The sequence below is a fragment of the Grampus griseus genome (genome assembly GCF_964374135.1).
Source record: "Grampus griseus genome assembly, chromosome: 4".
In the NCBI taxonomy this organism is placed as follows: domain Eukaryota; kingdom Metazoa; phylum Chordata; class Mammalia; order Artiodactyla; family Delphinidae; genus Grampus; species Grampus griseus.
Genome location: NC_138997.1, coordinates 35322747 through 35350548, shown reverse-complemented (window position 1 = coordinate 35350548; position 27802 = coordinate 35322747). Strand labels below are relative to the sequence as shown.

Below are 27802 nucleotides of genomic sequence, written 5' to 3'. Positions count from 1 at the left end.
AAACAGTAGTAATGTATAGGCTGGAATGTTTGAGCAATGTTTCTTATATCGCATGAGATTCATTATGAAATACCACTAGATATAGTCCTTCATTGTATTTAGCGAGTTTGAAGTTTCCATTTTGATGTAGAATAGAAAAGGAAATGTGAATTATATAAAATTTAAGTGTAATTAAAAATAAAAATACATCTTAAATATTTTTAGTACAAACCTTGCAGAGCCTTCAATGAGCCACAAAATCTTGGGAATTATTGTAAAACTGTTTCTCTTTTTCTTCATTTTTTCACAAAATCAGTTCCTCATATATTTCTGTGTATTATATGAAATTAGGACCTGCCAGAATCTCAAAAGATGGTATTGAAGAAAAAAAGGTAATTAGGAAAAGCGTCCAAACATTAAAATTCTGATTACTATTAGATGAAATCAACTTAAACTTTGTAAATTAGTTTTCAAAAGACCAAAACTTATTTTTCTTTCATTTTATATCCAATAACTGCATCAAACCTAACATCAATCTTTCACTTTAAAATTGCCAGGAAACGCTCAGGAAGGATCCTAAAAGAAAGATACATGAAAATCATTAAGAAATTAATATTAAGTACATTTGTAAAATATCTTTAAGAATATTTATATTTATCATATATCTTGTCTACGTTCATCTTAAATAAGATTAAGAACATTTACTCTGAGTCACTATTGTATGTTCTGTCCAATGAAATCCATTTCCTTTTGCAAAGGAAAAGGAAGGAAGTTTAGCCTTCTTTAGGGTAGGAGTGACTTGAAAGATTTAGTCTTCAAAATAAATATACTTGAATATTCTTCAAAAGATCTAAGATACAAGGTGTATAGAACTGAATAATTCAGATGCTAAAGGCTCTTAAAAAAAGAAACATGACATTGGAAAGGAAATAAGAATAGGAAATAATTTTATACTTTATAATCCAGAAACTAATAAAATGTTCCACTAAGAGACTGTGGAAGCAGAATTGCTAAAAGAAAATGCAAACAGTGTACTTGGTTTTGAGCATAATGCTGAACAAATTAACAAAAGCGTTTAAATTCCTTACATGTAAACGAAAGAGTTAACACATACCCCAGAGTGTTCTTGTGAAGAATCAATGTGTTAACATAAATGCCTTAAATGGTGATGGACACACAGTAGGCTTAATTTTTTTCTCCCCACCCTATACTTAAGAATTTTGAGGAACTTGTCACATTCCAATGAGTCTGAGAGAAACTAAACAGAATATATAAGTCAGTGTAACTATACAGAGCACCAAACATTTGTAGTCGGAGGAATATCAGGGCAATATTAATAATAGTGATAATTACAATGATAGTAGTGCATAACATTTATTACTTATAGTATACTATAATATTTTATAGTATATACAACATATACAGTATATATTATATTACTTATATAATATAGTATACTGAATATTTTGAATGTATTATTTTGTTTATTCCTCACAGCCCTATAAAGATGTGTTGTCTCCATGAAGAAACCGAGCTTCAAAGAAGTTAGATAACTCATCCATGTTCATGTAGCGAGCAAGTCGGAAAAACACAACTTCACCTAACTCCAGAACACAAACTGTGAGTCTCTATGTTAAAGGTCTAGGTAATCTTTATTTAATTAACAAAAATTTTGGTGCCTCCTATGTGTCCATCAACTCTTCGAAGTGCGAGGATATAGGGCTTCCCTGGTGGCGCAGTGGTTGAGAGTCCGCCTGCCGATGCAGGGGATCCGGGTTCGTGCCCCGGTCCGGGAAGATCCCACATGCCGCGGAGCGGCTATGCCCGTGAGCCATGGCTGCTGAGCCTGCGCGTCCGGAGCCTGTGCTTCTCAATGGGAGAGGCCACAACAGTGAGAGGCCCGCGTACCGCAAAAAACAAAGTGCGAGGATATAGTGATGAAAACCAGGCAAAATTACTTCCCTCAGAGAGTTACCTTCTAAAGGACTGTGATCACTGAAGGCTTACATAATGTGATAAGTCAAATGTGAAACACTTCACAGGTTTTAATTCATTTATTCACCAAGAAGATCCTTGAGCTTTACTACCTAAACCTTTAAGGTAGTTTCAACCATAGTTCCTAGAAGAAGGGGCTAAAAAGCCTGACACAAGCCACTTAATGCTTTTGATCTCCTGAATTTTTTTTTAAGGCTCTAGGTCAGTAGTTCTCAAAGTATGATCTTTGAACAAAATGCCCGTGACAGTTGCTTGTTAAAATAGAGATTCCTGGATCCCAATTCAAACATCCTATATTAAAATCTCTAGAGGTGAGATTTTTCTATTTTTAATTTTTTAATTTTTTTTTTTTTTTTTTTTTTGCAGTACGCGGGCCTCTCACTGCTGTGGCCTCTCCTGTTGCGGAGCACAGGCTCCGGATGCGCAGGTTCAGCGACCATGGCTCATGGGCCCAGCCGCTCCGCGGCATGTGGGATCCTGCCCGACCGGGACACTAACCCGCGTCCCCTGCATCTGCAGGCGGACTCTCAACCACTGCGCCACCAGGGAAGCCCTATTTTTTAAATTGACTTCCCAAGTGATCCATGTCGGGGAAGCCTGACTTTAGGGACAGGCAGGAGGAGGCTTTTTTTTCTTTTCCTGACCAAAGGCACCTCTTCACTTTCCCCTGACCAGACTCACTGCCACACAGCCTTCCTCCCAGAAGAGTAATGGGGTAATGTGCTATGATGAGACAGTCTTTAAACCAGCAGTTTCCAATCTTGGCTGTACATTAGAATCACTTAGAAGGATGTATCCCTCAGAGACCAGGCCACAGACCATTTAGATCAGACCATTTAGATCAGAATCTTGGGAGCAGGTATCAGGCGTTAGCATTTTTTAAAATCCCAGGTGAATTCTAATGGGCACCAAAGTTGAGAGCTCCTGTTCCCAAGAAATGTTTCTCAAATTTGAATATGCATACAATCACCTGTGGGTCATATTAAAATACAAATTCTGATTCAGGAGATCAGGAGACTCTGCATTTCCAATAAACTCCCAGGTGATGCTGATGATGCTGGTCCATGGACCACATTTGAAGTAGCAAGGCTCAAGGGTCTCTAAAATTAGAAAAGATTATTTAGCAATACCTATGCTTCAGTATAATTTTGTACAAAGTAAGAGCTCAGTGATTATCTGTTGTATATTTAAATGAATATCTAAAACCTGACTATGGTCTCCTCCAAAATCATTGTCCCATAATTCCATCATGTAATAATGCTTAAAAACTATCCTCCTTCATATACATTCATTTATAAGACAGGACTTCCAGAATTATACAAATTTCTTTCTTCAAAAAACAAACCTACAAAAAACTTAAAAAACATATGGAAATTATTCAGTTCCTTTACCCAAGCTATACCAATCTTGCTTGAATGATTAACAAATGTGGTTTTAAAAATGGATGGATTCTTTAAGCCTATTATTTTTATTAATTTAATTACATTTAATTGTACTTTTATCAAATGCCTGGTTTTAAATCTGAGTAAAAACATGTAATAGATAACCTTTATTTATAATGCTGACAAACATCACTGTGGCTTACCTTTCCACCACTGTTAAAAAGCTTATAGAAGATGGAATAAAGACGATTTTCTGCTCAGTCAGGATCCCATCTACCAGCTTGTTTATCACTGCCTCAGGTTCCAGGGTGGGTCCCAAACTGAAATCAGAAGTAGTCTTCAGAAACAAAACATTTCAATGACGTTTTAGCTTTGATTTGGTGCTAAGTGAGTAAGTTAAGTTACCATAGAAACCATAACATAACTGACTTGTAGCATCTAGCCCAACACAGATGCTCAAAAGTGATAGCTGTTTTAGCATTAATAATAACAAAAACAGGAGGAGTCTTTCAAGATGGTGGAGTGGAAGGACCTTGCGCTTACTTCCTCTCATGAACACACCAAAACCACAACTAACATCTGAACAGCCATCGATAAAAAAGACTGGAACCTACAAAGATCTTCTACATCTAAAGGCATAAAGAAGAAAGCACAATGAGACGTGAACAGAGTATCTGTCATGCAAGAGCTGCTGTGATGGTTTATGATGATGCCAATAAAAAGTGGGTGCCAGCTGGTGGTTCAGTCAGGTTCAGCAGAGTTCATATATATCATCATACAGGCAACAACACATTCAGAGTTGTGGGCGGGAAGATTCAGTACCATCAGGTCGTGATAAATTGTGCCATTCCTAAAGGGTTGCTAGACAGGTGTCTGGTCTCAACTTTGGCAGCAAAGAAGATGCCAATGTCTTCACAAGTGCCATGACACATGCCTTAGAAGTGTTGAATTCACAGGAAACGGGGCCAATATTGCCTTGACAAAATTCACAACTACCTGCCCAAGTTCAGAATGGCCCATCACAAGAAGAGCTGGAAATTCAAAGAAGGCAACTACAAGAACAGCAATGACAAAAGGAGCTGGAGCAGGAAAGGCTGGAGAGAGAAAGAATGGAAAGGAAGAGACTGGAGAGGGAGAGGTTAGAAAGGGAAAGGCTGGAGAGGGAGCGACTAGAACAGGAGCAGCTGGAGAGAGAGAGAGACAAGAAAGGGAACGTCAGGATCGTCTGGAGGGGAGAGGCTGGAGAGGCTGGACCGGGAAAGGCCAGAACGAGAGCGGCAAGAGCGGCTAGAAAGGGAGCAGCTGGAATGGGAGCGAGAGCCAAGAATGGCAAATGCCGCTGCCCCTGCCTCTGTGGAGATGACTCCTCTGCTTCTGACCCAGGCTCGCAGGCAGCCTCTCAGCCGCAGAATCTCCAGCCCAACAGGACATTGTCTTGGGACCGCCTGCACCTCCACCCCCTCCTCCACTCCCACCAGGTCCTGCCCAGGCATCAGCCACGCTCCCTCCGCCCCCAGGGCCCCCTCCACCCCCTCCACTGCCGTCCTCAGGGCCCCCCCCTCTGCCTCCTCCACCACCTCTTCCTAATCAGGTACCCCCCTCCCCCCACCTCCTGCTCCTCCCCTCCCTGCAGGTGGCGTTTTTTCGGGATCCATGTCTGAAGACCATGGCCCTTTAAGCTGCAATTGCTGGAGCAAAACTTAGGAAAGTGTCACGGATGGAGGATGCCTCCTTCCCAGGTGGTGGGAATACCATTGGTGTGAATTCGGCCTCCTCTAAAACAGATATGGGTGGTGGAAATGGACCCCTTCCATTAGAGGATAGTGGTTTAATGGAAGAAATGAGTGCCCTGCTGGCCAGGAGGAGAAGAATTGCTAAAAAAGGGATCAACAATAGAAACAGAACAAAAAGAGGACAAAAATGAAGATTCAGAGCCTATAACTTCTAAGACCTCTTCAACAAGTACACCTGAACCGACAAGAAAACCTTGGGAAAGAACAAATACAATGAGTGGCAGCAAGTCACCTGTTATTTCCAGATGGGATTCTCCAAGGTTAAAATCAGGTTGTTTTTGACAACAGGTCCTATGATTCATTACACAGACCAAAATCTGTGCCCTTGTCACAGCCCAGTGCCAATGGAGTCCAGATGGAGGGACTGGACTATGACAGGCTGAAGCAGGACATGTTAGATGAAATAAGAAAAGAATTAACTAAGCTAAAAGAAGAGCTCATTGATGCAATCAGGCAGGAACTGAGCAAGTCAAATACTGCATAGAGAATCAAACTAAGGAGAGATAGGACTTTAATCTGGAGAAAGGAAAAAAAAAAACCTACAAAGAACAACTGTGTTACCAACAACAAAACCCTTACATTTTGTGAGCTGTAAGAAGAAAACGGAGACAAACAGTCAGAAGGAGGGAAAAACCAGCATAGTTTGAAAGACTTCAGGCATCACTACTCTGGCAGTAACCTATTCCCTCCCATTTTGCTGCTTTTTTCTGACCTTTACAACACGATGGAAGAGAGTCGTATAGGAGTTCCTGTATCAGTTTTGCAGAAAATACTGAATCCGTCAGGCAAGATCACTGTGCATTGAAATATTTTCATGTCAAGAGAAAATCGCACATTTTCCACAATCCATTGCTAAAATAAAGAGGAGAAAGGCTTGAGAAGTTTTTTTCAGAGAATGGTGATGAGATATTTAGCAAGTTATGCTATTGTATTGTAAATGTTTCTCTCAGGTTTGTCTTCCTATCATATTTGATATTCCATGAATAATTAAGTTCAGCCCTATGTAGGTTAAGTTCATAAAATGTGGAACAAATGGAATTGTATGTGCTTTCAAAAGGTGATATTTATAAGAAAGTGTCCTAAAAATGATTTGTTCGGAGTGAGGAATTTTAGAATGATAAGAAGTCTTTCGAGTTTAGCCTTCGTGCAATTTTGTAGATTCAAACATAAAATTTGTCCAGAATTTAAAGATTTAGATGGCTTCCTAAATTGTTACAATGCTTTACCAAATCTGTGACTCCTACATAACACAAACCGGTGGTCAAATGTAAAACAGAATAGATTTACTGTAGTTTTTCAACCTTTTTTAGATTTATGCATGTGGACTTTTTTTTTTTTTTGGCGGTACGCGGGACTCTCACTGTTGTGGTCTCTCCCGTTGCGGAGCACAGGCTCCGGACGCGCAGGCTCAGTGGCCAAGGCTCATGGGCCCAGCCGCTCTGAGGCATGTGGGATCTTCCCGGACCGGGGCACGAACCCGTGTCCCCCTGCATTGGCAGACGGACTCTCAACCACTGCACCACCAGGGAAGCCCGCATGTGGACATTTTTATAATGTAATTACAATCACCACAAAATTAGCTTTTTAAATTGCAGACGGTAATGCATGTCAAACTAATATGTAGTGGCCTTTTCAAGGCCTAGTCCCAGGGAAAACATTTTGTAGAGTATAGGGGAATGGGAGGAAGGGAAGGAATAATTTTTTATTTAAAGTTAATTTCTGCACTATCTTTGTTCTCAGTTACCTGCATGAATAATAATGAGGAATATTTTGTGACTTTTATTGGTAAATATGTTAACAGCACCAAGTACTTAATCTTTTACATCATGTCTTCACCTATTGTATTTTAACTTGAGTAAGTTCAATGGTCTGAAACATGATTCTGAGCTTCACATGAATTACATCTTACTGTGGAACTCAAAAGGTCCATCCCTGAATTTGGCAGTTGTTATTACCTTGGTGCTCTGCAGTTATACAGGTGTTCAGGTACATGTTCCTGACTACAAAGCTGCTTTTGAATCTTGTTATGTTGAAATACTAGAAAAGTAACAATGATGACAGCAATTAAGGTCACAGAAATCATTAGATAAAGGGAAAACAACAAAGGGGTGTCCCGCATAATTTTCTTTTAATAAAGTGAGACTTAGGTGGTGGGAAGAAGTAACTACTCTACTTACCACCGTGTGTGTGTGTGTGTGTGCGTGCGTGTTTGTGTGGGCACTCACGTGTGTGTATGTTATCCACTCTCTTTTCTTTGAAACTTCTAAGATTAAAATAGGGGAGAAATCCTGTATGTTGCAATGATAGAATTTTTTGAAATTTTAGGAAATCAAAATTCTCCAGGCTCTCCATCTTGATTTATGCTTGAGTTGTTATGTGCCATATTTGCTTTGAAACCTTTATCAGTAGTTTTACTAAAATTTTGAAGAAATAATCCACTTTCATTTGCTTTGTAGATTTCTTAATCTAAGTTCGTAAGACAGAACTTGTTGATAGCGTAGTTAGAATTCTAAGTGCTGCAAGTTTGCAGCCATTACCACTCAAAGAGGTTTGAATGAGGGAATTTTTTCCCCTTGTTAAAATAGTTCCTGTTTCTGTAGAAACTTCATTTTTAGATCTGTGATGGATGAGCTATCATAATTCAAGTATACAGTTCTTTTTTTTTCTATCAACTATTCATTGTCATCCAATAGTGAAGACATTAAAGATGCAGGCAAGCTTATGAAGTACTACTTTCTAAAAGAAATAGGAGGCATTTTCATCTTTATTATTGTACTTTTGGTTACGCAAACACTTTGATGATACAAATGTTTATGTCCCCCATAAATCTGGTCAGAAATCACTTTTGATTCTGTTGATTAAGTTAAACAGTCTATAGTAGGATAGAGTACTGGGTACAAGTGTTCCAAAGTAAGGTAACAGACTACGGTAAAAATGCTAGATCTTAAAAAGGAAACTGGTTTATGCCCTAAACGTTTTGTGCCTGGGTCTAATATTAACATGATGTCTGTGTAAAATGACAAAAAGAACCAGTGTTGAACCACGTTTTATTTCCTGTCATTCTGCAGTATCCCAGCTTGCTAAATGTGTTCTTTCCAAGAAGTTTGATTGAATTACTGTATACATTCACTGTCCTATGTGACAGTTTTGTCATTGTTAGAGATTTCAGTAATTAAAATGGGAAACAGAAGCTTAGGTGATTTTCCTTATCAAAACTATATTCCTTGGAGCCACAATATTATGATGGTTTTTGTGCTTTTGTCTTAAGCTGAGTGCAGTTTAGGGGACCCTTTCTAATTACAGGAAGGTACTTCTTTCCTTCAACACTGTGATCTGACCTGTGACGAATCCGTACTATACACTATGTAAATGGCTAACAAGTCAACTGCAAACCAACTGAATGTACAAATCTTAGTGCTGGTGATGAAATCTCTTCAGAATACTCATCATGATCTCCAAGTTTGTCTCAAAATTTGCAAGCATCAAGTGTCAATCAAAACTGAAAAACTAATGAATGTTGAATTCTCATGCTTTAGTTGTACTTCCTTATTAGAATTTTTGGTTCTCTGCTATTTTTACCGTACTGTTTCATTTAAATTTCCTACATGCTAACTTCGTTTGTGCGATTGAAATAAAATTGCAGTATATATAAAAAAATAACAAAAAAAAACCCCATTTAGTGCTTATCATGTACTGCACACTGTGTTAAACAATCTACATAAGTTATCTCACTAAAGTTTTCCAACAACTCTATGAAGGAGACACTATAGTCCCTATTTTGCAAATGAGAACTATAGAAGTAACTAGGACTCGAAAATAATTTAGCTAGATTAGGACTGACAAATTTCACTTTTAAATCTCTAGAAGTCTTGGGAAAGAAGTCAGATGCCATTATACAAGTTTTATTATCCTATTAAGACTATTTAATGAACAATTTCTAGAATATCAGAGGAATTAAAATATAGGAATATGCTCAGCTCTAAGTCCTTGATCTCCGTATGTAACCCTTGTATTTCTTAGGTCTTGATTTAATTTTCAGCTTTCTTACTTTGTTCCATGTTACATCTTTACTGTGTAATCATCCTGGTATATGTACTACTGAGTAGCAAGTAGTCCCTAAAAAGTGGCCTCTGTTATCTCGGTGTTAGAATAAGGGCACTTAGGATGGAGTTGCACAAGAGTTGGTCCTGAGTTTTTAACATTTAAAAAAAATTATTTATTTTATTTATTTACTTTTGGCTGCGTTGGGTCCTTGGTGCTGCACGCGGGCCTTTCTCCAGTTGCGGTGAGTGGGGGCCACTCTTTGTTGCGGAGCACGGGCCCCAGGCACGCAGGCCTCAGCAGTTGTGGCTCGCAGACTCTAGAGCGCAGGCTCAGCAGCCGTGGCGCATGGGCTCAGCTGCTCCGCGTCATGTGGGATCTTTGCAGACCAGGGCTCACCGTGTCCCCTGCATTGGCAGGTGGACTCTTAACCACTGCGCCACCAGGGAAGTCCCTAACATTTTTTTAATGACTTAGAAAAAAGATACATAATCAAATTTATTCATGAAATTTGCTAATGTCACCAAACTGGGTGACTAACATTTTGGGGAGGCAGATTTTAAATGTGTGCCACTAGTTGAGAGAAGTAAGGCAAAAAAATTGGATGAGATTCTTTAGGAACAAATACAGAATAGTTCATTCAGAAAGAAGAACATGTAGTAAAGTAAAACTGGGACAATTGGAAAGTGTAGTATTGTACTTAAAAGTGAGCATGATAATTGGATACATGAAGGAAAGCAGAGCTTAAAACATACATGATATAATCTTTCATTCTCAGCATAGGTCAGTCATTTATTAGAACACTGTGTTCACCCCAGCACCCCGACACAACAGTATTACATATGAAAAGCTTGGAGATGTCACTGCAGAGGAAATATAATAATGAAAGCGATGGCTTTTGGCTCAATAGAGGCAAAAATGAAAGGCAATGGAAACTTGAAGAAGACTAAGCAGTCCTTTAGCCTGTGGGATAAGAAGGTAATGGGTGTTGAGGAGGGTGACTCTAGAAGCTGAAGGATGCTTGTGCCTTGAAAAGTGTTCAGAGGGAAATTCACTTTCAAGCATATCGCTACCAGACTTCAATATTCCCAAGCTCCATCAAAGCTCACAAACGCCTGTGTAAACAGTATAGCATACTCTCTCGAATTCACACTGTGGCCTTGCTAACCTACCAATCCAATGGTGTTGCATTTACTGAACTTTCCTTAGTTACTTGATCTCTTTACCTAAGGTCTTAGCCTCTGTCAGAAGAATTTTCATTAAACTTAAAGGCTGTCCAATATCATGATATTAAAAAGATCAAAAGAAAAGTCTTCCAGAAAAAATTCAATTTCTTGGCAGACTAAAATCTTAATCATTAAAATATCAGTACGTGGAAATATTTTATTCCCTGATAGTCTAATTTTAACAAGAGTTGCAAATCCTATTAAATAAATGTAGGTAACGGATTTTGTAGAAACTATCCAAAATCACTCCAGGCCAATCTGCTGGGGTTGAGAAGAAGAATTCATGTAGGATCATAAGAATACTTAGGGAGAAAGAGTACTTTCAGGTAGAAGAACTGTGTTTGATTATCTAATTTTACCACTTAAGTAGCTGAATAATTTTGGGGATGACATCTCTACTCTTTAAAGCTCAGGTTTTTGTTTTTATATGAAAAACATATAAAACAAAACATAACAAAACAAACATTTTGTTTTGTTTAATATGAAAAATGGAGATAATGCAGTGGTATGCTGGTAAATGTGTAACAACTGGCTCTCCTGGGGACAGAATTACCAGTTTTGTAGCATTTTCCAGTTTCTATGGTATAAATACTCCCACCAAAATAGCCAATTTCAAGCTACCAACATGGTGTCACTGAATGAATATAAGCCAGCTTTAGCACTCTGTGGGTAACATGATGGTTAAATGGGAAATGTACATATAAGTACTTATACAGTTATACTATACAAATGTTACTTGTCACCTCCTGATATAACAACTTTTTTTACGGTACTAGCCAATGAAAACTAATATCTTTCTGTAGCACACACACAAAAGCTAAATTTTTAGAGAAAATAAATTTTGTTATGTATATTACATATAGGAGAGTAGACATTTTAAGAGGATGAATCAGATCATACAATTTTTGTTATCTAATAAATCCAGATTATGCTGCATTATTTATACACTAACAGAAAAGAAAAAAATAACTTATTTAAGGGAAAAGCACTTAATTAAAAATTGTTCGTATATCTAATAATGGAGCCCCAAAATAGATGAAGCAAAAAATAATCGAATTGAAGGGAGATATGGACAGTTTAAAAGTAAGAGTTGGAGACATTAATCCCACTTTCAACAATGGACTGAACAGCTAGACAGAAGATCAGCAAGGAAATATAAAACTTGAACAACAGTGTAAATCAACTGGACCTAAGAGCATCTATAGAACACTTAATCCAACAACAGTAGAATATGTATTCTTCTTAAGGGCACAAGAAACATTCTCCAGGACAGATCATATATTAGGCCACAAAACAAATCTCATTAAATTTAAAAATATTGAAATCATAAAAATTATGTTCTTCGACCACAGTGGGATGAAATTAGAAATCAATAACAGTACACACCAATGTTCATTGCAGCATTATTTACAATAGCCAAGACATGGAAGTAATCTAAGTGTCCATCAATAGATGAGGGGGTAAAGAAAATGTGGTATATATATATACAACAGAATATTACTCAGCCCTTAAAAAAAATCTTGCTATTTGCAACAGCGTGAATGGATCTAGAGAGTATTATGCTAAGTGAAATAAGTCAGACAAAGAAAGACAGATCCCATATTATTTCACTTATATGTGGAATCTAAAAAACAAAACAAACAAATAAACGAAATAAAATGAAAACAGACTCATAGATACAGAGAACAAATAAGTGGTTGCCGGAGGGGAGGGGGAAGGAGTGGGGACAAAATAGGTGAACTGGACAAACCTCCAGTTATAAAATAAATAAGACATACCGATGTAATATACAGCATAAGGAATATGATCCCTATACCCTTTGTATAGGGACAAATGGTTACTAGACTTATCATGATGATCATTTCATAATGTATGTAAATGTCAAATCACAATATAGTAACCACTATAACCACAAACTAACATAATATTGTTCATTAGCTACATTTCAGTTAAAAAAAAGAAATTAAGGACTTCCCTGGTGGTGCAGTGGTTAAGAATCCACCTGCCAATGCAGGGGACATGGGTTTGAGCCCTGGTCTGGGAAGATCCCACGTGCTGCGGAGCAACTAAGCCTGTGTGCCACAACTATTAAGCCTGCACTCTAGAGCCTGCGAGCCACAACTACTGAGCCCGTGTGCCACAACTACTGAAGCCCACATGCCTAGAGCCCGTGCTCCACAACAAAGAGAAGCCACTGCAATGAGAAGCCCGCACACTGCAAGGAAGAGTAGCCCCCGCTCGCCACAACTAGAGAAAGCCCGTGTGCAGCAACAAAGACCCAACCCTGCCAAAAATAAAAAAGTAAATTTATTTAAAAAAATTATGTTAAAAAAATAAAACTAGAAGGGACTTCCTTGGTGGTGCAGTGGTTACGAATACACTTGCCAATGCAGGGGACATGGGTTCGAACCCTGGGCCAGGAAGATCCCACATGCTGTGGTGCAACTAAGCCCATGCACCACAACTACTGAACCTGCGTGCCACAACTACTGAAGCCCGCGCGCCCAGACGCCATGCTCCACAACAAGAGAAGCCACCGCAATGAGAAGCCCACGCACCGCAATGAAGAGTAGCTCCCGTTTGCCGCAACTAGAGAAAGCCTGCGTGCAGCAACAAAGACCCAAAGCAGCCATAACTAACTAACTAACTAACTAACTAACTAACTAACTAAATAAAATAAAATAAAGCTAGGAATAATGAGGCTTTTGGGGTCAGGGACCTAGGTAAGAATTCTAGTCTGCAGCTCTGGGACTGTGTGACCTTGGGCAATTTTCTTAATTTCTCCAAGTTTCAGTTTCTTTCTCCATAAAATGAGCATAGTAAAACTTATCTTGCAGATTGTTATAAGGATTAGAGCTGGGGTAGGCAAACTATGGTGTGGGTCCAAATCTAGACCTCTTGTTTTAAAGATTAGAGGTAATTTATGTTAGGTACCTTAGTAGGGTATGTGGTATCTAGTAGGCTTTTAATAAATGCTTTTAATAAGATGATTTCTTGATATCCAAGTTTATCTAACAAAAATAACTCTTAGCTGTCAAAAAAATTACTTGGAGTACCTGATTATACTTAATTCCAATAAACTCATTGTATTATTATGCTGCATTATAACACAGTAAACCAATTTCTTTGCAGTTGGTTAGATGTGTAAATATAACCAATGAACTACATCTCTGAGGCGCTTTAAAAGAGAATTTAAGTTCCAACATTAATATAATACAAATTATTTTGAATTGGTCATCTAGAGGTTGTTTCCTTTTTCCTCAAAGGCTATCCCTCTGTGTAAAAAGGAAAGTTTAGTCTGAATCTCAGTTCTGCCAATTTAAGTCAAGTTACTTTATCTCTCTAAGCAAAGTATTGTTGTGAGGTTTAAGAAAATTACAGATTTTATATAGGGTCCAAAATACAAACTAAAGTAAGAATTTTTCTGTTCTCTAATTAAAACTAAGTTTCTATATTAAAAGTAACTTCACCTTTGGCATCCACTCTAATATCAGCTTATCTTCAAAGGGCTTCGTGTGGCAGGACAAGCCCCAGACCCTTTCTTAGCCAGGTTATATTCCTGTGATTAGGCTAGAATCAGGCCAACTTCTATTTATACTTCCCCTCCCCACCCCCCACAGCAAGCGTCCCAGTGATTTTTTTAATTGCACTAGTAAAGCTTTGCCAGGAGAGGGCACCCTTGCCCACATGAAGGTTAGCTTTGTGCCGGATTCTTCTGGGGGCAAGGGTAAAAAATTCAATTATAATTAAAAAACATATTCAATATCATGTCTGTTTTTAACTGCTGCAAGACAGTCTGAGTGAAAAACTTGACTCAAATATATTATTTTAGTGTCTAAATATTGGCAAATTTTATCCTTGGGGATGGTACTCTCTTCCTCCTTAGATAACATCTTTCAGTTTTAGTGAACTCTTTTTAAAATTAATTAACTAATTAAATAATACTTATTGAGATACAACTGACATATCATATGATATAAGTTTAAGGTGTACAACCAGTTGATTTGATACATTTATATATTGCAATATGATTGCCACCTTAGCATTAGCTAACACCTCTATCATATTACATGGTTATTTCTGTTTTGTGATGGGAACAATTAAGATCTATCTTCTTGGAGGACCTTCAAGATGGCAGAGGAGTAAGATGTGGAGATCACCTTCCTCTCCAACCAATACATCAAAAATACATCTACGTGTGGAACGGTTCCTACAGAACCCCTACTGAATGCTTGCAGAAGACCTCAGACTTCCCAAAAGTCAAGATACTCCCCATGTACCTAGGGTAGGGCAAAAGAAAAAAGAAAAAAACAGAGAGAAAAGAATAAGGATGGGACCTGCACCTCTGGGAGGGAGTTGTGAAGGAGGAAAACTTTCCACACACTAGGCAGCCCCTTCACTGGTGGAGATGGGGGGTGGGCGGGTGGGAAGCTTCGGAGCCTCAGAGGAGAGAACAGCAACAGGGGTGCAGAAGGCAAAGCAGAGAGATTCCCGCACAGAGGATCGGTGCCGACCAGCACTCACCAGCCTGAGAGGCTTGTCTGCTCACCCGCCGGGGCAGGCGGGGCTGGGAGCTGAGGCTTGGGCTTCAGAGGTCCGATCCCAGGGAGAGGGCTGGGGTTGGCTGTGTGAACACAGCCTGAAGAGGCTAGTGCATCACAGTTAGCAGGGAGGGAGTCCGGGGGGGGGGGAAAAGTCTGGAACTGCCTAAGAGGCAAGAGACCATTGTTTCAGGTGAGGAGAGGGGATTCAGAGCACCACCTAAACAAGCTCCAGGGAAGGGCGTGAGCCGTGGCTATCAGCGCAAACACAAGAGATGGGCATGAAACGCTAAGGCTGCTGCTGCAGTCACCAAGAATCCTGTGTGTAAGCACAGGTCACTATCCACACCCCCCTGGGAGCCTGTGCAGCCCGCCATTGCCAGGGTCCCGTGATCCAGGGACAACTTCCCTGGGAGAACACATGGTGCGCCTCAGGCTGTTGCAGTGTCACGCTGGCCTCTGCCACCGCAGGCTTGCCCCGCATTCTGTACCCCTCCTTCTGCCGCCCCGGCCTGAGTGATCCAGAGCCCCCTAATCAGCCGCTCCTTTAACCACCTTCTTGTCTGGGTGAAGAACAGACGCCAGAGGGTGACCTACACACAGAGGCGGGGCCAAATCCAAAGCTGAACCCCAGGAGCTGTGCGAACAAAGAATAGAAAGGAAAATTTCTCTGTGCAGCCTCCAGAGCAGCGGATTAAGTACCCACAATGAACTTGATGTGCCCTGCATCGGTGGAATACCTGAACAATGAATCATCCCAAAATTGAGGTGGTAGACTTTGGGAGCAACTGTAGACTTGGGGTTTGCTGTATGCTACTGACTAGTTTCTGATTTTTATGTGTATCTTAGTATAGTTTTTAGCACCTGTCATCATTGTTGGATTTGTTTATTGGTTTGGTTGCTCTCTTTTATTTTTATTTTTTTACTTTTTAAATTTTATTTTAATAATATTTAAAAAATTTTTTATTTTAATAACTTTATTGTATTTATTTATTTATTTATTTTTCTTCTTTCTTTTTTTCCTCCCTTCTGAGCCATGTGGCTGACAGGCCTGAGCCTCTGAAGTGGGAGAGCTGAGTTCAGGACATTGGATCACCAGAGACCTCCTGGCCCCATGTAATATCAATTGGTGAGAGCTCTCCCAGAGATCTCCATCTCAACGCTAAGACCAAGCTCCACTCAATGACCAGCAAGCTCCAGTGCTGGATACCCCATGTCAAACAACTAGCAAGACAGGAACACAATACCACCCATTAGCAGAGAGGCTGCCTAAAATCATAAGAAGTTCACAGACACCCCAAAACACACCAACAGACACAGTCCTACCCATCAGAAAGACAAATCTAGCCTCAGGCACCAGTCCCCTCCACAAGGAAGCCTACACAACCCACTGAACCAACCAACCTTAGCCACTGGGGGCAGACACCAAAAAAAATGGGAATTATGAACCTGTAGCCTGCAAAAAGGAGACCCCAAACACAGTAAGTTAAGCAAAATGGGAAGACAGAGGAACACATAGCAGATGAAGGAGCAAGGTTAAAACCCACCAGACCAAACAAATGAAGAGGAAATAGGCAGGCTACCTGAAAAAGAATTCAGAGTAATGATAGTAAAGATGATCCAAATACTTGGAAATAGAATGGAAAAAATACAAGAAACATTTAACAAGGACCTAGAAGAACTAAAGAGCAAACAAAAAATGATGAACAACAAAACAAATGTGATGAAAAATTCTCTAGAAGGAATCAATAGCAGAATAACTGAGGTAGAAGAACAGATAAGTGACCTGGAAGATAAAATAGTGGAAATAACAACCACAGATCATCTTAAAGAAAAAAGACTGAAAAGAATTGAGGACAGTCTTAGGGACCTCTGGGACAACCTTAAATGCACCAATATTCGAATTATAGGGGTCCCAGAGGAAGAAGAGAAAAAGAAAGGGACTTAGAAAATATTTGAAGAGATTATAGTTGAAAACTTCCCTAATATGGGAAAGGAAGTAGTCAATCAAGTCCAGGAAGTGCAGAGAGTTCCATACAGGATAAATCCAAGGAGAAACACGCCAAGACACATATTAATCAAACTGTCAAAAATTAAATACAAAGAAACACTACTAAAAGCAGCAAGGGAAAAACAACAAAGAACATACAAGGGAATCCCCATAAAGTTAATAGCTGATCTTTCAGCAGAAACTCTGCAAGCCAGAAGGGAGTGGCATAAAGTGATGAAAGGGAAAAACCTACAACCAAGATTACTCTACCCAGCAAGGATGTCATTAAGATATGATGGAGAAATTAAAACCTTTACAGACAAGCAAAAGCTGACAGAGTTCGGCACCACAAACAAGCTTTACAACAAATGCTAAAGGAACTTTTCTAGGCAGGAAACACAAGAGAAGGAAAAGACCTACACTAACAAACCCAAAACAATTAAGAAAATGGTAATAGAAACATACATATCGAAAATTACCTTAAATGTAAATGGATTAAATGCTCCAACCAAAAGACATAGACTGGCTGAATGGATAAAAAAACAAGACCTTTATATATGCTGCCTACAAGAGACCCACTTCAGACCTAGGGACACATACAGACTGAAAGTGAGAGGATGAAAAAAGATATTCCATGCAAATGGAAATCAAAAGAAAGCTGGAGTAGCAATTCTCATATCGACAAAATAGACTTTAAAAGAATGTTACAAGAGACAAGGAAGGACACCACATAATGATCAAGGAATCAATCCAAGAAGAAGATATAACAATTGTAAACTGCACCCAACATAGGAGCACCTCAATACATAAGACAAATGCTAACAGCCATAAAAGGGGACCTTGACAGTAACACAATCATAGTAGGGGACTTTCACACCACACTTTCACCAATGGACAAATCATCCAAAATGAAAATAAATAAGGAAACACAAGCTTTAAATGATACATTAAACAAGATGGACTTAACTGATATTTATAGGACATTCCATCCAAAAATAACAGAATACATTTTCTTCTCAAGTGCTCATGGAACATTCTCCAGGAGAGATTATATCTTGGGTCACAAATCAAAACTTGGTAAATTTAAGAAAACTGAAATCATATCAAATATCTTTTCCAATCACAATGTTATGAGACTAGATATCAATTATAGGAACAAATCTGCAAAAAATACAAACACATGGAGGGTAAACAATACACTACTAAATAACCAAGAGATCACTGAAGAAATCAAAGAAATCAAAAAATACCTAGAAACAATTGACAATGAAAACATGAGGACCCAAAACCTATGGGATACAGCAAAAGCAGTTCTAAGAGTCAGTTTATAGCAATACAATCCTACTTCAAGAAACATCTCAAATAAACAATCTAACCTTACACCTAAAGCAATTAGAGAAAGAAGAACAAAAAACCCCAAAGTTAGCAGAGGAATGAAATAAAAAAAATCAGATCAGAAATAACTGAAAAAGAAATGAAGGACACAGGACTTCCCTGGTGGCCTAGTGGTTAATAATCCACCTACCAAGGCTGGGGACATGGGTTCGAGCCCTGGTCTTGGAATATACCACATGCCACGGAGTAACTAAGCCTGTGCACCACAAATACTGAGCCTGCGCTCTACAGCCTGCAAGCCATTTCCTCTAAGATCAGGAAAAAGACAACGTTGTCCACTCTCACCACTATTATTCAACATAGTTTTGGAAGTTTTAGCCACAGCAATCAGACAAGAAAAAGAAGTAAAAGGAATCCAAATCAGAAAAGAAGAAGTAAAACTGTCACTGTTTGCAGATGACATGATACTATACATAGAGAATCCTAAAGATGCTACCAGAAAACTACTAGAGCTAATCAACGAATTTGGTAAAGTAGCAGGATATAAAATTAATGCACAGAAATCTCTTGCATTCGTATTCACTAATGATGAAAAATCTGAAAGAGAAATTAAGGAAACACTCCCATTTACCACTGCAACAAAAAGAATAAAATACCTAGGAATAAACTTACCTAAGGAGACAAAAGACCGGTATGCAGAAAACTATGAGACACTGATGAAAGAAATTAAAGACAATACAAACAGATGGAGAGATATACCATACTCTTGGATTGGGAGAATCAAAATTGTGAAAATGACTATACTACCCAAAGCAATCTACAGATTCAATGCAATCCCTATCAAAGTACCAATGGCATTTTTCACAGAACTAGAACAAAAAATTTCACAATTTGTATGGAAACACAAAAGACCCCAAATAGCCAAAGCAATCTTGAGAAAGAAAAACGGAGCTGGAGGAATCAGGCTCCCTGACTTCAGACTATACTACAAAGCTACAGTAATCAAAACAGCAGGGTACTGGCACAAAAACAGAAATATAGATCAATGGAACAGGACATAAAGTCCAGAGATAAACCCACGCACATATGGTCACCTTACCTTTGATAAAGGAGGCAAGAGTATAGAATGGAGAAAAGACAGCTTCTGCAATAAGTGGTGCTGGAAAAACTGGACAGTTACATGTAAAGGAATGAAATTAGAACACTTCTTAACACCATACACAAAAACAAACTCAAAATGGATTAAAGACCTAAATGTAGGACCAGACACTATAAAACTCTTAGAGGAAAACATAGGCAGAATACTCTATGACATAAATCACAGCAAGATCCTTTTTGACCCACCTCCTAGAGAAATGGAAATAAAAACAAAAATAAACAAATGGGACCTAATGAAACTTCAAAGCTTTTGCACAGCAAAGGAAACCATAAATAAGATGAAAAGACAACCCTCAGAATGGGAGAAAATATTTCCAAACGAAGCAACTCAGAAAGGATTAATCTGCAAAATATACAAGCAGCTCATGCAGCTCAATCTCAAAAAAACGAACAACCCAATCAAAAAATGAGCAGAAGACCTAAACAGACATTTCCCCAAAGAAGATATACAGATGTCCAACAAACGCATGAAAGGATTCTCAACATCACTAATCATTAGAGAAATGCAAATCAAAACTACAATGAGGTATAATCTCACAGCAGTCAGAATGGCCATCATCAAAAAATAAACAAACAATAAATGCTGGAGAGGGTGTGGAGAAGAGGGAACCCTCTTGTACTGTTGGTGGGAATGTAAACTGATAAAGCCACTATGGAGAACAGTATGGAGGCGCCTTAAAAAACTAAACATAGGGGCTTCCCTGGTGGCACAGTGGTTGAGAGTCCACCTGCCGATGCAGGGGACACGGGTTCGTGCCCCGGTCCGGGAAGATCCCACGTGACGCGGAGCGGCTAGGCCCGTGAGCCATGGCTGCTAAGCCTGTGTGTCTGTAGCCTGTGCTCCGCAACGGGAGAGGCCACAATAGTGAGAGGCCCACATACTGCAAAAAACAAACAAACAAACAAAACTAAACATAGAACTACCATACGACCCAGCAATCCCACTACTGGGCATATACCTGAGAAAACCATATTCAAAAAGAGTCAGGTACCACAATGTTCATTGCAGCACTATTTACAATAGCCAGGACATGGAAGCAACCTAAGTGTCCATCGACAGATGAATGGATAAAGAAGATATGGCACACACATACAATGGAATATTTCTCAGCCATAAAAAGAAACGAAATTGAGTTATTTGTTGTAAGGTGGATGGACCTAGAGTCTGTCATACAGAGTGAAGTCAGAAAGAGAAAAACAAATAACATATGCTAACACATATATGTGGACTCTAAAAAAAAATGGTTCTGATGAACCTAGGAGCAGGACAGGAATAAAGACACAGATGTAGAGAATGGACCTGAGGACACGGGGAGGGGGAAGGGTAAGCTGTGACAAAGTGAGAGAGTGGCATTGACATATATACACTACCAAATGTAAAATAGATAGCTAGTGGGAAGCAGCTGCATAGTACAGGGAGATCAGCTCGGTGCTTTGTGACCACCTAGAGGGGTGGGAGAGGGAGGGTGGGAGGGAGATGCAAGAGAGTGGGGATATGGGGATATACGTATACGTATAGCTGATTCACTTTGTTATACAGCAGAAACTAACACAACCTTTTAAAGCAATTATACTGCAAGAAAGATGTTAAAAAAGAACTATCTTCTTAGCAACTTTGAACTTTTTAATACAGTATTGTTATCTATAATCATAATGCTTAGTGAAGCAAGCAGTTTACTTACTGCTTCCAGAAGCCCATATGTAACATATGCTAATTATATGAAATTATACCTTTAATCTGTACATAAAGAGATGACCAAATTGATGTGCTTCAAAATGTTGAAAGTAGTTTCCACTGGATAGAGGGTTTTAAGGAAATTTAAGAAGAAACTTTATTTGTATTTTTGTGTATGTTGGAATTTTTTTTTAAAAGTATGCATCATGTTTACAAAAACGTTAAAGCTATTCCCAGAGGAAACATTAAAAATAAACCTCAGCACCGATCCTTTGTAATTTTATTTTTTAACCAAGGACAGACTATGGTCTGCTACTTATTTTGGAGGATAATCTCTAGATTACCAAAGGAAAGGCCTTTTTTTACATTGTGGTCCTGGGTCACCTCTATCAGAATTACTTATGAGGCTTGTTAAACATACAGAGTTCCAGGCTCCCTTCCCCACCACTACTGAATCCCAACCAAAGCAAATAAATCAACATCTCTGTGGGGTGGGACCCCTACATGGTTCCCAAGCGCTCCTGGAGAAATGTATGTACACTTAAGTCTGAGAACCACCAGACCTAAAGGAAGGATTAGCAACTTCACTGTGTCATTCATATCTATAATTATATACATTCTCTCCCTCTCTCTGTCTCTCCACCTATTTTCCCACAGTCTACAGAAGCTGAAACTGAGATGAGGTAAAGGCCTCAAATATCAGGTGTTTCAATGATTAAAATACTTAGGAAAACCCACAGAATTGTTGATATTCATAGCAATCCCCAATCTTTTTTTGTCCATTTCTGTCTCAACTTACCTGGTTCTTGGGTTTTTGATGAAGCCAGTGTTTATGAAATTAGGGCAGAGACATGTTGTTTTGACTCCAGTGTTTTCTAAGGCAGCCAGTTCTTCAGTCAAAGCTTTATGAAATCCAACAGCAGCAAACTTGCTTGAACTGAAAATAAACAGTTCAAGAGAGAGTTCACAAGATAATTCAGGAAAGCTGCTGCATCTATTTAATGGCAATGTCTGTTTTCCTTAGTTAAATGTGGTGCTCTGCCAGGCAGCATGGCCACATCTGGGTCTCAGGGCCTGGCCCAGACCTACTGAATCAGAATCTGCATTCTAGATGATCCTCAGGAAAATTTATAGGCACAGCAAAGTCTAAGAAGTGCTGGCATAGAACATTTACTGCATCCCAGCATCATTTATCAGTGTAAGAACTGAGTAGGTTTAAATGTCTTGTTAGGAAAATTGGTAGGGTGTTTGTTTTTGTTGTAGCTGTTCCCCTAAAATTTAATGTTGCTATAGGCTGTTCGTTATTTACTATAGTATGTTCATGGAATTCATTGGGAAATTCTCCAGCATAAGTCCTAGTCTTCCCTTAAGCCTTAGCTTGATTTCCTCAAAGAGGCCTTTCCTGACCCCTAGTCTAAATTATTTTCCCATTATATGGTAATCTTCAGTTTTCCAAGAAGCACATCTTGGACTTGTAATTAAATATTCATTTGGGTGAATTTTTTTAATGTCTGGCCCCCATACCTTTACTATAATAATCTCCATGACTGTTTTGGTCTCCAATGAATCCCCAGGGGCTGGCACAGTGCTTGGCCTATAATAGGTACTCAGTAAATATTTGTCAAATGAATGAATCAAAATGCAAAGCAATTCTTATTGTCATAGTGCCTTCATTTGGAAAGAGAAGGGAAATTTGTCATATTCTAAGTGGACATTACTTTTCCAGCTAGGCTTTTAAAGAAAGCAGCATTATTGAGATATAAATTCACATACCATATAATTCACTCACTTAGGTGTACAATTCAATGGGTTTTGGAATATTACATTATTAATTTTTTTAAATTATACAAAATATTTATAATATAAAATTTACTATTTTAACTATTTTTAAGTGTATAATTCAGTGGCATTAATTACCAGATAGATTGTTTTTCTCTAAGTCTGTACAGATTACCAATTTTTTTAAATGAATTTTTAAAAAATTATTTATTTTTGGCTGCATTGGGTCTTTGTTGCTGTGCGTGGTCTTTCTCTAGTTGCAGCGAGCAGGGGCTACTCTTCGCTGTGGTGCATGGGCTTCTCGTTGTGGTGGCTTCTCTTGTTGCGGAGCGTGGGCTCTAGGCGCACGGGCCTCAGTAGTTGTGGCACACAGGCTCAGTAGTTGCAGCTCACGGGCTCTAGAGCGCAGGCTCAGTAGTTGCGGCGCATGGGCTTAGTTGCTCCGCAGCATGTGGGGCCTTCCCAGACCAGGGATCTAACCCATGTCCCCTGCATTGGCAAGCAGATTCTTAACCACTGCGCCAGCAGGGAAGTCCCCAGATTAGCAATTATACAAAGTAAATTCTTGCCAATTAATCTGTGCTTTGGATAATAGAAAGTTGTGGAAAGTTCTCTTTTATCTTTTTTTTTTTAAAGCTTAGACACTTATTGAAGGCTTAAAAGAAAGATTGCTAGATTCAGTTACATAAAATGTAAATCTTCTATACACTGAAAAACAACACAAACAAAAATAATATCTAAAATTGATCACTATATACCAGACACTGTCCTCAGTTATTCAGATGCATTATTTCATTTAATCCTCACAGCAATTCTGTGAAATAAATACTATTTATGATCTCCATTTCCCAAAAAGGAAACTTAGGCAGAGGCGGGGTTATAGAACTTGCCCAAAGACACAAAACAAAGTGGTGGAAACAGGCTTTAAACGTGGGCAACAAACCAGGCCTCTATATTATATACTCTAAACTTTATTAGCTCCTAACCAAGTTAAGAGGTAAATGCAACATATAGGACAAAGATTAAGGGTGAATACATGACAACTTTTATAAATGAATAAGACAATACTCTAATGAATAAATGCCTAAGGACATTAGCAGAAAGTTTACAGAATAAAAATACCAATAGATATATGTATATAAATTTTTTTAGGAGTAATTAATATAAATACAAAGTAAAAAAAGACGAAATTTTTGCCTAGCAGTAATGGTAAGGATATGAGGAAACTTTTTATTTGTTTGAGTTGTTTTTCAATGTACAGAATACTTTCATTCTACATGATTGAACTGGCAATCTTTTAAAGCCATAAATATATGTCTAAGCTTTAAGAAAAATAAGTGAGAGAGAAATTTCCATAGAACTTCCTATTTTCTAAAGCACAGGTTAATTGGCAGCATTTTCTGGAAGGCAATCTGGCAAAAGGTATAAAATTCATTAAAAATATATCATGCTCTTAGATCTGGTAATTTCTCTTTTAAGTATATATCCCAAGGAAATAATCAATCATGTTTCTAAAGATTTATGTTCAAGGATAGTCCCTGGGGTATATAGTCCATGAAGGCAAATAGTTGCAAACACTGAAAATGTCTGGAGTGGACAGATGCTGTTTTTGCCCATCAGCATTCATATTCCCTCATTCTGGTAAGATCGCTCTGATTTTGTCGGATTACACCCAGCTCCTCCTCTCCATACAGTGATCGAATCCAAATTGGTCTAGTTAGAGTGAACTCTAGAACTAGAACATTTGAAGGCATGGCTTTTCCCCCACCTGCTGAACTTGGAGTTGAAAGGATATTATTCCAGAACTGCTGGTAGCTATCTTGCCAACAGAGGACAGCCTACCTAAGACTTTTCCTCTTTTGGTCTGGGGCAGTTTAAGTTTTGTGTTCCTTGCAACTGAAAGAGCCCTGAAAAATAAATTATCCAACAATAAAGGATAAACTGAATAAACAGTGGCACATATATACCATGCAAGAATTGAAAATGATGTTGCACATATATATTTATTAACAAGCAATATGTTCATTTTAAATTAAAAAAAAGCAAATTTACGTATGCGATTTTTTTCAATGCATGACTATATATCTACATTTAAAATGTCCTAAAAAATGATAACAAATGCTTATCATGGTTATTTCTGTGTGGTGAGACTATCAGTAAATATTCTTTTTTTTCTTTTACTAAACTGTATTTTCTGATTTTTCTTAAGTGAACCAGAAGTGCAGGGATATATTAAAACTCATAGTTAATGATCTTGAGTGTGTTAAAGGAATTTTATATTTTTGAACTTCAGAGTGAATTTGTTTTTAGACATATATATGAAAGCTAACAGTGAGTGTATTTTTTCTGCACTTTGTGACATTACACCAAATTTCTTCTTACTGTCAATAATCTGAATTAATATTTTCATTCCAAATTATTCTTTTAGATAACATTTCATTACAAGTTAATGATCAGGACTCAGTTTTGCCATGTCTTCCCATACTGGTAACTTTCATGCTTATAAATTGGCTGAGTTGACAAAATACATTAGCCAGAGTTTATAGGTGAACAAAAAGAACAAACAAGTTTGCAAGGATAGTCTAACCACATCTGCAGAGTGGTTGTTCGTATGTCATGGCAAGATTCCCCTACCTCCCTCAGCAGATGTTTCAGTGTGGAAGCATGATCTGTAAATGTTACAAAGTTTTCACAGAGTTTTGTTAAAATGTCCATCTCTTCATCTTCCATCTGCCTAAGAATATCCTCTTGCTGATTCCGTAGAAACAGTCTAAATTGCTCACATTCAGAATTTATTTCTTCTCTCCTACATTTAACCTGGTTTCTCACGTTCAACTGATTGGCTGGCTTGCAGAGTTATCACTTTTTCAACTTGTTCCATATCACTCTTCAAGGGCTCAACGGTACATTCTAGAACTTTCCTGTGATGAGAGGCAGCTTTCATGATGGGGCAATTGTAGTGTTTCTGGTGTTGAATGGAGAAACAGCACTGTGTACATAAAACCTCTAGGTCCTTCCCACAAAAAAGGGTCAGAAACTGATTGTGCTTCTCACACACAGAATTCTCTTCCTGCCCCTTCCATGTGCTCCTTCTGATCTGGAGTAAATTAGCAACTTCAGTCAAGTGACTGAGCTGGGTTTGCTCCTGATGTTCTTGTCTCCAAACCAAAAATGGCAGACAGGACAGGGGAAGGTATCACCTAGGTCCTTCCAAGTCATGTTGATGCATGAGCAACAGAAGCTGTGCCCACAGTTGATGGTTACTGGATCCTTCAAGTTATCCACACAGATGGGGTAGCTAGACACCTCTTGTGCCTGTACCAGGGCTCTCACGAACTCCACTGAGTTGAGAACAAAAGTGGTGGATAAGAATGCTCCCTGTGGCAAGGCCTGCCTCAAGCTCAAGACCCAGTGAGAAGTGGATATCTTCCTCCAGAGATCATAGATTGACCAGCTTTACGTTGCACTGGACCGGCATGCTGATGACAGCCACCGAAGTCTTGCTGAGTCCCCTGCACCTACCTCAACTTGAAGGGCAAGAGAGATTCACTGCTTGTACCTCTATTGCAAATTAGCCCACCGAAATTTAACATTAATGAGTTTCTTCTACAAGTAAGTAGCCACAGGTTCAAGAAAGCAATCATTCCTATGGGGGAGAAAAGCTTTTAATTTCAAAATTTCCTAGACGGGCAATCACAATATAATAATTAATTCAGGCAAGAATCATCAATGACTGCAAATACTGTAAGGTAAAATTTCATGGGAAATAATATATTCACACAATCTCAAAATATCACTCTGAGAATTATAGTTCATGTGTAGAGAGACAAAATAAGTGCCTTTATGATGTAGAGAATAGAGAACACCTCCTGACCAATGAATGGATAAATTGATGGCCTGCGATGGGAAGAAAAACAGCACATATGGAACAGTTCTGCCCCCCCCCCCACCATTACCCAAATCTAATCACAGGGAAATAATCACCAAAATTGAAACCATGGAACATTCAATGGTCTTAAACACTGCATAAACAAGAATGACACTGAAAAAAAATATGGGGGAGTGTTCTACATTAAAAGAGACTAAAGAAACAACTAAGAGAAATTCATGATCTTAAGCTTTGATTCTAGATAGGCAGGAAAACTGCTGTAAAGTGGATAGTATGGGACAAAAGGGAAATTTTGAATACGCACTATTTATTGGACAAGAGTAATATCATAGTTAACCATCTTGAATTCTAAAATTACACTTTAGCTACATAAGAAAGTATTCTGTTCTTAGGAAATACATAATGAAATACTTATAGATGAGGGGTCATGAACTTTGAATGTTACTCTGAAATACTACTTTACCAAAAGCAGGTGTCATGGTTTTGGTATGATGTGGGAGTGTGATGGCTGTGACTATAAGACTTCATAGAGATGGAATAGTTCTCTATTTGGTGGTGGCTACATGAATCTGCATGCCATAAGTGTCACAGAACTATACGTACTCATTTGACAAATATCAAATTCTTGGTTTTCATATAATATTGTTAAGAAACATGGGAACGTAGACAGTGGGTCCATGGGACCCCTCTGTACTATCTTTAAAAGTTCCTTGAATCTATCATTATTTCAAAATATTAAAGTTTTAGAAAAATCACCTGCAGGCTCAAACAAATGGTTAACTTAAATGGAAGTGGTCTCACTCATTTTGTAGTACACTGGGATATAAATCACTATATCCCTTGCTTTTTCTACTCATTTATTGTTCTGTACATTTTGGGGGCAGTCCCCTACCTTGTGAGATATATGAGTGCAGTACAGAAGCCTAACCTAGACCAAGCCACCAACAGCTCTCCACTTGGTTATGGTACCACCCTTCTACCTGGTCAGCCTGCTTCCACTCTTGCTCCCTTGCATCCAT

At 38.6% G+C, this 27802-nt stretch overlaps 2 pseudogenes across 2 annotated transcripts; one reads left to right on the top strand and one right to left on the bottom strand.

Annotated features, from left to right (window-relative positions):
- Positions 1-464: 464 nt before the first annotated feature.
- On the bottom strand, positions 465-27802 carry LOC309822252 (tripartite motif-containing protein 60-like; annotated as a pseudogene). The gene is made up of 5 exons: positions 27712-27802; positions 25482-26235; positions 21915-22052; positions 3560-3676; positions 465-555 (listed from the first exon to the last, which is right to left on the bottom strand). The product of its transcript is annotated as a tripartite motif-containing protein 60-like (transcript).
- LOC309821775 (protein enabled homolog) lies at positions 4011-5681 on the top strand (annotated as a pseudogene). The gene is made up of 2 exons: positions 4011-5394; positions 5459-5681. The product of its transcript is annotated as a protein enabled homolog (transcript).